The sequence below is a fragment of the Triturus cristatus genome, chromosome 5_2 (genome assembly GCF_964204655.1).
Source record: "Triturus cristatus chromosome 5_2, aTriCri1.1, whole genome shotgun sequence".
Taxonomy (NCBI): Eukaryota; Metazoa; Chordata; class Amphibia; order Caudata; family Salamandridae; genus Triturus; species Triturus cristatus.
The window spans coordinates 547,852,908-547,868,674 of NC_140588.1; the positions used below are offsets into that span (position 1 = coordinate 547,852,908).

The 15,767-nt window shown below is 41.7% G+C and overlaps 1 pseudogene across 1 annotated transcript in view; it reads left to right on the forward strand.

Annotated features, from left to right (window-relative positions):
- Positions 1-15,767, forward strand: part of LOC146823294 (selenoprotein T2-like) — a 124,025-nt pseudogene that overhangs the window by 41,505 nt on the left and 66,753 nt on the right. The window contains exon 2 of the transcript XR_014962161.1: positions 4,658-4,768. The product of XR_014962161.1 is annotated as a selenoprotein T2-like (transcript). The remainder of the gene's footprint in view (positions 1-4,657; positions 4,769-15,767) is intronic.

The following is a 15,767-nucleotide window of genomic DNA, read 5'->3' on the forward strand; positions in this document are numbered from 1 at the left end:
TGCAATGTCTTCCTAGGTATTTAAAGCCTCCCAAACAGTGGGTCTGACAGTCTCTTTCATTTTGTATATTCTTTTCTTACATTTTCTAAAATCCTCAGATTATATGTCCCTGGACAACGGAACTGTAATTCCTCATCCTTCTCACTAAGTATATGCCAAAACTCGAGTCGCAGACATGAATGTAATCTTTTGTCTGTCATGACTATGTTTCCTGGCGTATCATAGGGTTGTACCTCTGCCTTTGTTTTGGCAAATACAGCCTCAGTTTTTTTCACTAATTTTCTTAATGACTGGAAAAATATCATTTTAATAAACGTTTGTATTCACAAACTATTTTTGTAAATTCACGGACTGCGATTATCCCACAATTCTCCTGTTCGGCAACCTCAACTAATGACTGCAACTCTTATGACCTAGTCAGCCAATCCCAGCATGGCTTTACACCAACTGACAAATCACAGCGCGGCACACTGTGACTTCAAACTCAAACCTGGCAGCAGCTCACTCTCCTTAACAATTTCTCCTGCGCGTTTTCTCTAAGCCAAAAATATGACAACATAATGCCAGCAACAAATAAATTGTCTGCTCCACTAAAGGATATCCATACTCCCAAGTTAACTAAACCTTCTATACTCATTCACCTCAAATAAAACCTCGACCAGCGGGATCTCGCCCTTAATTGACTAGAGATCAACCATACCTGTTGTTTGTCACTATCACACAGAAAGAACTCTTACCAAGGTGTTGTTAGCTATGTCTTACGATTAACACCACAAACCAGTAGACCACTTACTCCGTGTCTTCTACACTGAGACGAACCGTAGTTAAAAATCTCCAGATCTTAAGTCACGACGGACCCTTGCACAACAGGTCTACATTCTTACATGGACTTTAAGCATTTTACTCCACTCAATAACACAGCCATTTAAAAAATCTTAAGCAAAGCAAATAGCAATGCGCATCCCTATTGATACTCGCGCTATCAGATTTGATGCAGCGTAAGCGTTGTAACAAATTGTTTATTTGCTTACTCGCATTTACTCTAACCATACAGGGTCCTTTACAATTAGATCAATTTATTCAATGTCATTACCACAGAGGCATTGATCCTCTGGTGAATCTTTCTCCATTAATAGGAGGGGTTCGAAATTAGGGTGCTCAAACTTCATGTGAGTTGTCCAATGAGAACCATTACTTCACGGCGAACGCACAAATTTGAGATCAGATTTAGGTACACCACTCTTAAGATCATACATACTGTAGGAATAAAGATTAGCAACAGATAACCTAACCTCCTAAAGAAGTTAAGTTAACAAAGTAAGGATAATACAAACCTAAAGCTCTGCCATTGCTACACAAAACAGGACAAGTAACACCAGATGTTCTGCTAGAGCTCGTTGATTCTCCCTACAATGCATTTAAGTTATTAGTCCTAGTCTAATTGGAAGAACCAACAGGACTTAATAATAGACTCAGACAGAAATAAAATTTGGTAATTTTATTGAAGATGGGAAGTTTATAACCACAAGTAATTTCTTAAGCAGTCCAGTCAAAAATAGAACAACTTTCACAAAGTTGCCAAGCATTTAAACGGGCATTCAAATCATTAACAGCCACAGAATTACAGAGTCCTACCACCATTAAGACAGAATGAAAGTTTGTTGTCTGTATAACATCTTAGATCCTAAGAAGATAGGGAAAGGTTTAGTTTAAAGTCCATTAAAACCAAGTCCTTTAGGACCAAGTCCATTAGGACCAAGTCCATTAGTATAAGCAAGAAATAGAGAAAATGGAAATTGGTTTGGCAAAGAAGGCTCAGTCAATCTGCTACAGATTGTAGCATAGACCAGGCAGTCAGGAGTTAAAGAGAGAAATTAATCTCCTACCCCCCCCCCCCCCCCCCTCAGCGCCTTGAAACCCTCACGGGTATGTAGTGCGCTTTACAAATGATTTGATTGATTGATCAGCATAGCATCCAGGTCTTGTATGGGAAAAGAAAAAGTATGACATTGCCCTTCCCTTGGGGTTTCTTTTTTTAAATAATATTTTAAAAGTTCATCCCACAAAGGTGGCATCACACCACCATTGAAAGATCATCTTCAGCTAGACATGGGAAACGAAACTTTGAGAGTCCTCATAAGCCTAATATCAAATAAAGATACAAAGTAGTCTGTTGAATGCAATAGCTGAGTTTCTATTCCCACAGGAGCATTTCAAGGTGCATATTAAAGAAACATTAAGGAATGTCAGGATGTAACTTGTACGGGGAAAATATGCAACATTTCCCTTACAGTAAAACAACCCATTGTATTAAATCCGGTGAAACGTCCTCACTAGAGAACTTTTTTGAAAAAGGTCCTTAAGTTAGCATCGCACGTTTACATGAAATGAGCTCTGAATTTACTTCAATATAATGAAATTCGATCAAATCGAATAAAGAATGTATAAAGTTCTACAGATTGATATTACACCGAGATGGCTAGCCTACTACAGCAAATTATCACGTTTTCATATAAATGCACATTTTTAAAATTTCATACTACAAAATTTGTTTTTACAATTTCATAAACAAAGTCTCTAATATAATTTTGTAATAGTATCAAAGCTTGTATTTCATTACTTACACATTTTTGCACCAACTTTTCTAACTGATGTACATTGACAAAGGCCATCAGGACCACTAGGCCACTTCACTTAACATTAAAACTACGTCAATATATGTTAAAAAGCAACATATGCGTAAGAAAATTATTAGTGCAACTTTACTTATATGTATTAAAATTACTTTATTTGTGTATTTTCTTCTCCCGTTTTAAAGCATGCTTTTACGGTGCATCTACTAAACTTGTCTCTGTTTCATGTGTCAGTTTCTAACATGTGGAAGATGTACTCTTAATATTTTGTGTCTTCTGTGTATAAATGTCTCATGGATTTTTATTATTTTTAAAATCGTGCTGCATCAACCCTAATTTAGAACTCTGTGCTTGTGGCCTCTTATTGTGTGTACTATTGAGTATTGATGTACAATAAAGTACTTCTCTTTTATGAGAAAAAAAAACAACCTCTGCACTGGACACCCCACACCACCTCCCAGAGACCTCTTGGTCTTCTCTACTGTGCTTTCCTGTGAGTCAAGTGCGTTGAGGGTGCGGTTGTTGGAGTTTGAAATTTCAACAGTAGGTCTGTCCCCAGGATGGCAATGGTAAAAGGCACCAACTCTACCGTTGTGGGCTAGTATCTCCTGTCTGCCCCAGGACCACTGGAACGTTTCTAACAGAAGCTCCCTCTGATTTGAAGAATATCTAGTGATCTGCGTTTGACAACTACTCTTTAAACCAGAATATTTTATAGGTTATTTTGATATTCTGAAAGGCACAAGGGGGATAGAAAGCATATTTTCTTCCAGAAGGGTATACTTTAATCTAGTAGCAATACCGGAAAATGCTTGCTTTGGATGTTACGCCTATTGTGGCACTTGTGTCTAAAGTATGAGTCTTTATTTTCTTCTTGTTTTATATGGATCCTAATTTGACAGTCCATTTTGACATGAGGGTTTGCACCCCTAAATAGTTAATTAGTCTTACTTGTAATACAGATATCCTTGAAGGCTGTCCTTCTCCATGCAGATACAATTGCTTTCTGATTAGGATTGAAGCTTTGCACAAAAAATTCTTTGCTCCCTCAACCAGCTTAGCCGCTGTATATTAAACTCCTTTAAGCAGGGCAAACATTTCACTGGTTAAGCCTTTTAGAATTGTATTACATTCGCCGAGATGCAATAAGGCTAAAATTGTATCAAATGATGAACGTTTTCTTGAAGAAGAACTAGTTAATCTTTTTCTATAGACAAAGCTAGCTTAGAACGTGTTTAGTAATTTCTGCTGTTGATTTGTGATTTAGGCTGCTGTCAATGAAAGAGCCAGATAAGTTGCTGCAGATCCTAGCTTGGTGAAGATGCTGTGTTTCTTACAGCCAATGGTGAATGTAAATTGTGTCTCTGTCTCTTGTAAAAGAAATGTAGTCTTCTGAATTTAACTTGAGTTGGAATGCATTAATCCATATTTCCCTGATTGCGTAGGACATCACAAAGTGTTTTAATGTCAGTTTCGGGAGACTCTTTAAAGAAAAGCAATGTGTCATTGGCATACTGATAGATGTTCGTTTTAGTGTCTCTAGATAGACGACCAAATGACCCCGTATAAACATTAAAAACTGGAGATAATGGTTGTCATCTTATGAAACACCAGTTTTCCAGGAGAGGTGTTGTGATTTGGCTGCTTTAGCCTATAGGGATTGAAATTCGCTTTTTTAATGGATAAAGACCTCCCATCTAGACGGTTGTGAGTTGACTGCATATGCATGAATGTGTCATGATATACAATAGCAAACACCTGTTGGTAGATCAAGCAGGAATGGAAGGGACACATCTCCTCATCTAAAACAAGTAGCACATCATGGTTTACCTGGAGAGTGACTGTTTTAGTATTGCATCTTCAACAAAAGTCCGATTGATTTTGGAAGTCTTCCATGCAGGCATCCTAATCCGAAGACCAGGGGGCATATTCTGATTGTGTAACCCTGGGCCAAACCGATCTTGCCAGAGGAATTTAGGCATTTGTGAAATTTTCATAAAATAATTTATATCTCCTTTTTATAGTATTTCCTGAGGCTACAGGAGGGTGTTCGAGGAGTATGCGCAGGCCATCAGGCAGCTGTACCCGGACATCCATATTGAAGGAGACAACTACCCCCCTAAACCTATTTTAAGGTGAGCAACATGCTGTGGTTAAAGTGGATGATGATGCACATGCTTTTGGTGAACAGCTGCTAAGTTCAGTTAAAGTGAATCACAAATCAGATGAGGCACCTTCCTATCATTAATTGGTTAAATATTTTCAAAACTCCCAAATGTGTTCCCTATAACAGAACACAATTGACTTACTAACATGATAATAAAACCTTCTTAGTTTGGCAGTGACACAGATTCTACCTTCGCCGTGCCAATATCATGTATTGTACCATCCTAGCATGTCCATTTTAATTAATGTAATAAATATTTGTATGTGTAAACAGAACCTACATTGGGTCAAAACTTTCCTTGCACTAAACTGAAGTCCATGACCGTTTTATAGCTATACAAAAATATTTCATTGGTTCTCCTTTATTTACATTGTGCATTCTTTCCCTTAATGCATATTTGATGTAATTTGTTTCATAAGACTTTTTCCCAAATGGTATGTGGAGTGAAGCGTAAGACTGCTGCAAATTACCTTCAGTGGCGTCTAACCAACTGTCTATCCAGATCCAAATTTGGCTCAAATCTTTCATGAGTGGAGGCTAATTTCTACAAAGGGTATTTCTTACAGTTGTGCGCTGCTCCATGGCAAACAGCTGCCAGGGAATCTGTCAGATTAAGAACCACTCTTTAATCAAGTATGTGGTGTTCTTTTTTTAAGTTCTCCTCTACGATGGAACCAGTTGTCCCATTGCTGCAAATTTATAGAATGAAATGCCTACCTGTTTTGACTTTCGGTGCAGCCATTTGGGGGAACTGTAATTGTCTGAGTGTACAGCGGGAGGAGAACCATTTTTGCAGGAGACTGCTTGAGGTGGGCCCTGGTAGTTCTAGCCTTGCTTTGTTTGGAGAGCTTAATTTGGTAGATGTGGGAGATTTTTTTTTAAAAACGTGCTCCATTGCTATTGTGGATTACTGTTTTGGGCGGGGAATACACTGCTTTTACGGGGTAATGATCCAGGACTGCTTGGATTGTGACTTTTGAATCAAAATGCCATGGTTGGATTATGTAAAAATATTGCAGTGCCCCTGGGCTGCCCAGAGTTGTATTAAGCCCCCCATATGATTGTTATAGATGACAGGCTTAAGATAAAAGAACTGTATTTGTCGTGCTACGGAAGCCAGAGAGAATGCTGCCCTGGACAAGCCGTCTTTGAGAGCTTACTTGGCTCTACGACCTAATGTCAACCCTGAGCCCTATCTCTCCTTATTGAGAAATCCTTGGCAGAGATCTTTGCTCACAAAGTTTCGTTTGGATGCAATTTGCTCTATACTTTTGATTTCCCCCTGGTCAATATGATTCCAGCTCAATATTGAGTTGTCCCTGTGATGATAGTTCACTACAAACCCTAGAACACCTAATTTAATTATTTTTTTTGTAGCTATGTGTTGCCTACTTTTAAGTCTAGGGTTTTTTGTCACGATGGACCAGCCTTTTATTATCTCCAGTTGCTGTCTGAGCCTACTGTTTCATTTGCAGTGGGGTCTTAGTTAAAAAGAAATACCACCTTGAATTCTTAAAGATGCCATGAACAGGTAATATGATTGGCCGAGCTGTATAACTGTGATGAATTTGTTGATTTTGATGTATCCCTTTTTTACATTTGCTACTTTTATGAACTTTTTTAATTATATTATCCTTTTTTAATCTCCATCTGTGTTTTTAATTATGCTGTTTTTAAGATGTAATCTGTTCTTTAATGATTATTATATAGTAATGGAATAAAGATATTCATTCAAGAACCACTCTATCTTTGGTGACTCAGATAATGTGTCTTGGTCCTGGCTTATGACCGGCCAGAACACCGGATGGAGTGAGGGAGTCCGTGGCTGCACAGCAATGTATATCGCCAATTTAGTGTGTGCATGTTTTAGTCCTTGGCTAAAGTCTGTTTGCTCCTCTCATGCTTTAGTCCTTGGCTAAAGTCTGTTTGCTCCTCTCATATTGACTGTTGTAATTGTGAACTGTTTTGGTGGGTTGTATGACTTTACAACGCATTCCGTTGCAATGCATGCCTTTACCACGCATGCATTACAACGCGAATGCCATCACCACGCATATCTTATCACGAAAATGCCTTTAACACGCTAATTTTTACAACGTTTTTCGTTGTTAAACTATGCATGTTAATGGCATTTTCATGTTAAAGGATATCTTCGATCCCTACAAATTAACCCTAAAAATGTACCCTTAAAATTTTCCCCTGTGTGACACCACCCCCTCATTCCCCCTTACCTCTCCACTCCAAGCACTTCTGATTTGCGTTTTACGTCGTTAAGCGGAAGTGTCTTTCTGTTTCTTTTTTTTCTTTTTGAGGGGGGGGGGGGGGAGAGAGACACTCCCCATGCCCCCACCAGCCCCATTTGTAATTTTTTTTACCTTTTTCACACATGCCTTTACAACGTATCTCGTAGTAAAGGTATGCGTGGTAAAGGCTATTCGTGGTAACAACGCATGCGTTGTAATGCATGCATGGTTATTGTCATGCGTAGAAACGGCCGCGTCGTAGTGGCCATTTACCGTTTTGGTCGAGAGTAGAAGACAAGCGCCTTTACAATGGGTTCTGTAGGAATGGTTGAATGGAAAGATCAGGGCTAGAGCACAACTAGAGAAAATGTGAGATTACAGCACTGCAACAGACTCCTGTGAATACGTCTACAACCTCCGGGATTCATAAATAGGAAGAACTCGAATATGTATAACCCACTTTATTTACCAAAGCTCTGTTGTACATACCATACAATAAGGGAAAATTGGATAGTCTATTACATAGGCAGGGTTGCTAGAAAGTCCCACTGGTTACCTGTAAAAAAATGCTTGTAGCCTGCTTCTACTTTAACTAATCCTCTTCCGCCAACCTCCATGGCCTGTTCAAATAGACAGCGGTCAGTCATGCTAAAAGGAATATCACTTTGGTGAACCTCTATCACTGGAAACATCCTGGCATTGATTGGTGAATAACAGACAAAATTATGCAGAGCCATTGCAGAGAGACTGATTACATAAGCCTGCTGTTCAAAAATACTTTGTCAAGAAAATGTTGAGCATTCATAGTACAAAAGGGATCTTCATCCCTATTGCCTGACTTCTCCAATTGAGACTTGCAATGCAAATCTCTTTGTCATCTGATGGAATTATCTGTTTGGCCACCTATTTAGAAGTGGAACAACTTGGATACCCTTCATTCTCAAAGTTTTGACAATGCTTTGTGCTTTCTAAAAAGGACCTCTGTTGTGTCTAGGTCCATGGCACCTCGCAGTCCTACAGTATGTTTGTACTTTGGCCTCCTGATGTTACTTCTTCCCTCCACCTACCTTGTTTCCAAAGTTGAACTCCGAGATCTACCTGATCTTCCACCTGCTTCCCTTGACCACTATCTTCACCCAGTGCAGCGCTTGCCAAGCACTCGGGTGGGTTGGGTACGTCTTTCCACCTAGTGCTGAAGACCTGTATATTTTATACGTAGGTGAGATTTCAATCCACCAGCCCATTGAGGGCAATTCACCCACATCTAAAAGGTGACAAAGCTGTCTTCAGTTCAAACAGCAGAACTGTTAAAGTGCCATCAGGTTCAGTTGGCTGCTTTTGCTTGGTACCAGGAGTAAGCATCGTCTTCTGGTAGCATTGGTCAGATCGAAGGTCCTCAAACTTTGCACTACCTTTTTTTCACCAGGCGTTTTGGGTGGGCATCCGTTTTCGTGATCACTTTAAGACTTCATATTCTGTACAACATCTCAGGGTTGAGATGCCTTACTGAACCACCAGCACAACTTCTCTTGCCCATGAACTTCATAACCTTTTAATGACATTGGTATCCAGCATTTTGACCACCTCTGGCTTGAAGATGCTCTGGTCATTATGAGACATCCTGTAGGTGTGACTATTGATCTAGTCTGTTCTGCTTGCACACCAGCTTGAGACATGTGTTGTTGAGAACAGTGCTGACAATTGTCTCTGCATAGCCCAGGAACTCTTGGGCTCTGTGGGTGTCCGATATGGAGAGAAACTAACTTCCTGCACTGAGCCATCCTTTAAATTGCCATGTAGTAAGTCAGAGAAGGTTTACTTATAATCCCTCTCTTTTCCATCAGTTACTAGACATGCGGTCATGTCCTTGTGATGACGGTATGTCTCAAGCTTTTTCACATAATACACTGTAGGGCTTAAGACTGCACCCATGTGATCTAAAATATTGACTTCTCTAATTCTCTTCAGAACTGTAAACTGTTCAGCCACATTGTCCTCTAGATCCTATGTACATACTGACTGCTCTTCATTTTTGCTGGTGTTTGCTGCTGCTAAGCACCACAAGAGATGTTATGCTGGTGGGGCAGCATTTTCTTTTTTTTACCATGCCCTCTCCATGGCAGCAGTGCAACAAATTCTGTTCCAGCATTTCCCAAATAAACCAAATACACTTGCTTTCCATTTCCAAGCAGTTACAATTTGGACTAACTCAAACCTAGAGTATTCCCAACTTAATCTAAAAAAAGCACGGTGCTCCAAGGGAAAAAGAGGCCAACAACACTCAGGGGTGTGGAATTTAATAAAATATCTACTTGTCCATGGGGCATGTTGCTTAATAAATCTATTTGTCCTGTAACAAAATCCACTTGTCCCTTTGGTGGCATGTAGTGCGGTGACAAATTATGGCAGCAATCTCATTATATAAGAGCTCTGATATAGCCTATCTGATTATGCTAGGGTTCATACAATAGTAGTGTTTGAATACTTGCAATCTCCTTATGTTGCCATGTTTCCGCAGATCTACATACTGGGGCTGAATGTAGTTGTAAGCAATAGTTCCAGGGTTAGAATGCCCTTATGAGTCTGTGCAAACCTACTAACTTGCATTTCTTAAGGGTTTTCACAACTTCTCTAATCTTTTCGCATACTGAGAAATGTTGGAGATTTACTCCCAGCAATGGCAGACTTAAACCTTATTCCAGAGTTGGGAAAAAAGTGGTTGGAGGGAAAGTGAACTTGCAAACACTCAGAATTTCGCATGAGCAAATCTACACATGCACATTTGCTCATGCTAAAATGCAGTAAACAAATATTTTCTAGGAGTACTATTTCTTGTCCTACTTCTGTAAATTCTTGAGAATTCATGAAGCCGTATACTTCACTTAATGCTAGGACATATACCATGGGTGCACTTTTGAGACATTCTTTAATAATTGGGACCCTAATTTGGTCTGGCGTTGAGCATGACCTTTTGCATTTATTAAAATGCAGTCTCTCTCTCTGTATCAGCTGGCTTCGCTGTGAGGGACATCCCTCTTTCAGAAGGATCATAGCCGCATACAAAGTAGTTTTGTTCAGTGCCAGTAACTACTGTGGCAGTGTGTGCTTTTTAAGCCCAAAAGCAATGTTTGCGTTTGCCAATGTTTCTTACAATAGTGAGGGCCCCGAAGCGCTCACACCAATAAGGTTTTACAAAAACCATGCCAAAACAAGTCACACATTGACAAAACTAAAAAGCTGACCACCCATTTCAGAACTACTGGCTTTGCCAATGCTTGTTTTATTTGTGTTTCCCATAATCTTATTGAAACTGGTTACACTAATTTTCCGTTGTGAATATTTTGGGAAAATACTAGCATGCATCAACGCATGTTAGTAAATGATGCTACAAAGAAATGGTACCTGAAATTTTACAGTAGTTTCTCCTGCAAGGTTTTTTTAATGACCATTTTGCGCTCACACCAATAATAAAGGCTTTCAATTAATGAACCATAAAGACAAGTTTTTTTCTTTTTTAAAAGTATTAACCAGATCCCCAGGGAGGTGGCGGTCCCCTGTGCTGCAGGGGGTACCGCATGCCCCCGCATACAATTAAACCGTGCCCAGGGGAGGTGGCGGTTCCCGGGGCAGTGTGGGGGAGTTGGGACACCCACTCATTCACTATAAAAGAAGCCCTTGGGAGGTGGCGGTCCCCGGGGCTGCGGGCTCCCGCTATATATTTGTGGCATTGCCCCCGGGATCTAGCCCACCTGGGGGCTCATTTAAATGAAGCTTGGGAGCCCGCGCTTCATTTCATTTTTTTTCTTTTTTTTCTGCAGGATTCGCGCACCCAGCGCGAATTCTGCCTTTTTTTTTATTATTTTTTTTTAATGCTTTTTTTGGCCCTGAGCAGGCCTAGGGCGTCCCGGGTGTTTTTACCCTGACCCCTTTTCTTCTTTTTAACCTTTTGTTTCTGTTTTCCTGTGAATCGGTTACCGAGTCACAAGATGGCTGCCAACACATTCTAGTTTAGAGTGTTGGCAGCCAATCGGAGTGAAGCTCATGCCCGGGAGGGTTTGCGAACCCTCCTCGGTGCTCCAGATATCGATATTTTTTTTAAAAAAAATTCTGAAGAAGTACTGAACGGATTAACACCATTTAATAAAAAAAGGTCTCTTTCTGAACCAACGGCTACCTTTTTGCCAAATGTGGTGTAATTCCATTCAGCAGTTCGGGCTGTAACGTGTTTGATAATTCCAATGGAAATGAACATGGGTGTAAAGCGTTTTGGGACCCCCCCCCCCCTCTTTTCTCTGGCCCCGTTTCACAAATCACCCCGAAACTTTGAAGACAGGAGCTGACCGGAGCGCCCCATTCGTTTTGAAAATTTCGCGAAGATTCGTCAGAAGACGCCAAAGATATTGGTAAAAGAAAAAACTCTTTTGAATAGAGACGAGGTCCTAACTATAACTACCGACGGGGGGGGGGGGGGGCGGGCGGGGTGATATATATATATATATATATATATATATGTACAGATATTTATATAGCGCAAATCACCAACCGGTCTCTAAGCGCTTGCTTAGGGAACCCGTCCTGGTATTCCCCTGTGAGATAACCCAGCAGGGCAACCAGAAGGTGAAAGCCAGGCATCCCGCCGCGAGGGGCCATTGTGGAGATTAAGCAAGCTATTGCCCAGAGTCGCAGAGTGTGAACCCATGAATCAAGTATGCACTGGAGCGAGAATTATCGAGTCCATGGACAATTTATGGACTCAAGACCCAGCCGAGCCGGGAATTGAACCCTGGTCCCGGGCTTACCTCTGCTTCCAGGTCTGCCTACTCTAACCAGTGAGCCACACTTCTCCATCTCCATCAGGTAGATGTAGTTAGGACCTATTTTCCATAGGAAATCCGCAACATTCTATTTGGAATAACATTGGCGCCGATTGACGAATCTTCGTGAAATTTTCCAAACTTTTGGCCAGCTCCGGTCCGCTCCTATCTTGAAAATTTCACGGTGATTCGTCAAGCGGGGGCCGAGAAAAAAGGGGTGTCCCAAAACGTGTTTTCCCCATGCATTTTCCTATAGGACCTTTAGCCGCAGCTACAGCCCGAACTGCTGAAAGGAATTAAAAAAATATATATATATATATATATATATATATATATATATTCACTGAAAAAACCATAGGTTTCACACATGTTATAGTTAGCGGAAATTTTACTGATAAAAAACCAATGAAATTCCCCCGTTATAGTTAGTGCAGGCAACTATAACTCACGCGACCGCAATCCTCTGCTGATGCTAATACTGTATTTAGACACTTATTTGCCCATGTCTTCTTCCATACATTTTTAGCTATACATATATTACAAATATTTTTTTTTTCATAAAGACACATATGTCATCAGCAGAAGATTGCGGTCGCGTGAGTTATAGTTGCCTGCACTAACTATAACGGGGGAATTTCATTGGTTTTTTATCAGTAAAATTTCCGCTAACTATAACATGTGTGAAACCTATGGTTTTTTCAGTGAATTTGTACGGTTTTTTAAATGCTAAGTTACTTTACGCCATTCGTGGCGTGCGCGCCCACTTAACGCAGTTCGTTCCGTGCGCGCACGGTGCGCTTCGCGCACCGTGCGCGCACAGTAAGCACGCGGTGCGCTTCGCGCACCGCGCGCCCACTTTACGCAGTTAGTGCCGCGCCCACTTTACGCAGTTAGCGCACCGCGTGCCCACGTTACGCTAGATGGGCCATGTACGCACGATGCGCTTCGCGCACCGTGCGCACATGGAGGACATATGATGCACTTCGTTTTGAATGGTAATATTTTAATTTTTCGTAATTTTTATAAGCAATGCACAAATGGTGCCCTTCGGGCACCATTTGCACACGGGGTGGAGAGAGTGTGGATAATTTTTTTTTTTATTATTTTTTATTTAAATATTATAGTTTATCTCAGCAGTAATAAGCCATGCACAATTGGTGGCCTTCGGGCACCAATTGTACACGGGGTGGGGAGAGTGTGGATAATTTTTTTTTTTTTATAATTTTTTACCGTACGCGTACGGTAAGCGTAATCGGCGAAATTAGCGAAAAAATAAAAATTCCGTTTTTGGCCTTGGGGGTTCTTTGGGGACTCCCTCAACATGGCTATGTGTGTGGGAGCTGTCTAAACAGCCCCTTTACATGTTTTTGTGCTTTATATTTTAAACATCTCTCTCAGTGCGAGAGAGAAAATGGCGGCCGCCGCTTCCTGGTTTCGGCCGATTCGAATGTTTACTAAGATCTAAGAGCCAATCAGAATCGCGCACGCCACCGTACGCGTACGGTAAGCGTACCGTAAGCGCACCGTAAGCTGGCTCAGATATATATATTGATTTAAAGGCTATTTTCTCAGAATCTACTGAACAGATTTACACCAAACCTACAAAAGGCACTTCCTTGACCTGAGGACTACCTCTCTGCCAAATTTCTAGTAATTCTGTTCAGCCGTTCGGGCTGTAGCCCTGTCTAAAGGTCCTATGGAAAAATGCATGGGAAAAACGCGTTTTGGGACCCCCCTTTTATCTCAGCCCCCGCTTGACGAATCCCCCCGAGACTTTCAGGGTAGGAGCGGAGCGTAGCGCCCCACCTATTTTGAAAAATTTGCGAGGATTCGTCGACCGGCGCCAAAGTTACTCAAAATAGAATGTTGCGGATTTCCTATGGAAACGTGGTCCTAACTATAACTACCTACTGGCGACCGCCAGTAGGTAATATATATATATATATATATTCCATCATAAAAGTTTCCCACTTATGAAGAACCTCACACAGGTAGGTGAATTTTCTCGTTTATTTCAGGAAGCTGCAGAAAGTTGGAAGAGATTCTTTCACCAAAGTAAGCTGCCTGACGCGTTTCATGCGCAACCGCATTTCTTCAGAGGCAGACGATGAATACACTGCGTGTAGCCGAGGCATCCCAATTATTACAACCACCTGCCTCAGTGGGCGTTGGCTCTCGCTGAGCCTCCTGGTCTAGGTAGTGCCATTGATTAAACTCGAGTGAGTGGCTTTGCACGCAGTGAAAGTGTCAAATTAAAACAACCCCAGTGGGTCTGGAAAGAGTCTCGAAACAGCAGTCTGCACTGTAATCATTCCAAAACGACCTTCCTGTCCAAAATGTGCTGCTGGCGTTTGCTGCTGCACTGGTCCATTTCTCTCGTGGCAGGGTTCCTCAAACGACCGGGACCAGCCGTCTATATTCCATCATAAAAGTTTCCCACTTATGAAGAACCTCACACAGGTAGGTGAATTTTCTCGTTTATTTCAGGAAGCTGCAGAAAGTTGGAAGAGATTCTTTCACCAAAGTAAGCTGCCTGACGCGTTTCATGCGCAACCGCATTTCTTCAGAGGCAGACGATGAATACACTGCGTGTAGCCGAGGCATCCCAATTATTACAACCACCTGCCTCAGTGGGCGTTGGCTCTCGCTGAGCCTCCTGGTCTAGGTAGTGCCATTGATTAAACTCGAGTGAGTGGCTTTGCACGCAGTGAAAGTGTCAAATTAAAACAACCCCAGTGGGTCTGGAAAGAGTCTCGAAACAGCAGTCTGCACTGTAATCATTCCAAAACGACCTTCCTGTCCAAAATGTGCTGCTGGCGTTTGCTGCTGCACTGGTCCATTTCTCTCGTGGCAGGGTTCCTCAAACGACCGGGACCAGCCGTCTATATTCCATCATAAAAGTTTCCCACTTATGAAGAACCTCACACAGGTAGGTGAATTTTCTCGTTTATTTCAGGAAGCTGCAGAAAGTTGGAAGAGATTCTTTCACCAAAGTAAGCTGCCTGACGCGTTTCATGCGCAACCGCGTTTCCTCCAACTTTCTGCAGCTTCCTGAAATAAACGAGAAAATTCACCTACCTGTGTGAGGTTCTTCATAAGTGGGAAACTTTTATGATGGAATATAGACGGCTGGTTCCGGTCGTTTGAGGAACCCTGCCACGAGAGAAATGGACCAGTGCAGCAGCAAACGCCAGCAGCACAATTTGGACAGGAAGGTCGTTTTGGAAGGATTACAGTGCAGATTGCTGTTTTGAGACTCTTTCCAGACCCACTGTGGTTGTTTTAAATTTGACATTTTCACTGCGTGTAAAGCCACTCACTCGAGTTTAATTAATGGCACTACCTAGACCAGGAGGCTCAGCGAGAGCCAACGCCCACTGAGGCAGGTGGTTGTAATAATTGGGATGCCTCGGCTACACGCAGTGTATTCATCGTCTGCCTCTGAAGAAATGCGGTTGCGCATGAAACGCGTCAGGCAGCTTACTTTGGTGAAAGAATCTCCTCCAACTTTCTGCAGCTTCCTGAAATAAACGAGAAAATTCACCTACCTGTGTGAGGTTCTTCATAAGTGGGAAACTTTTATGATGGAATATAGACGGCTGGTCCCGGTCGTTTGAGGAACCCTGCCACGAGAGAAATGGACCAGTGCAGCAGCAAACGCCAGCAGCACAATTTGGACAGGAAGGTCGTTTTGGAAGGATTACAGTGCAGATTGCTGTTTTGAGACTCTTTCCAGACCCACTGTGGTTGTTTTAAATTTGACATTTTCACTGCGTGTAAAGCCACTCACTCGAGTTTAATTAATGCCACTACCTAGACCAGGAGGCTCAGCGAGAGCCAACGCCCACTGAGGCAGGTGGTTGTAATAATTGGGATGCCTCGGCTACACGCAGTGTATTCATCGTCTGCC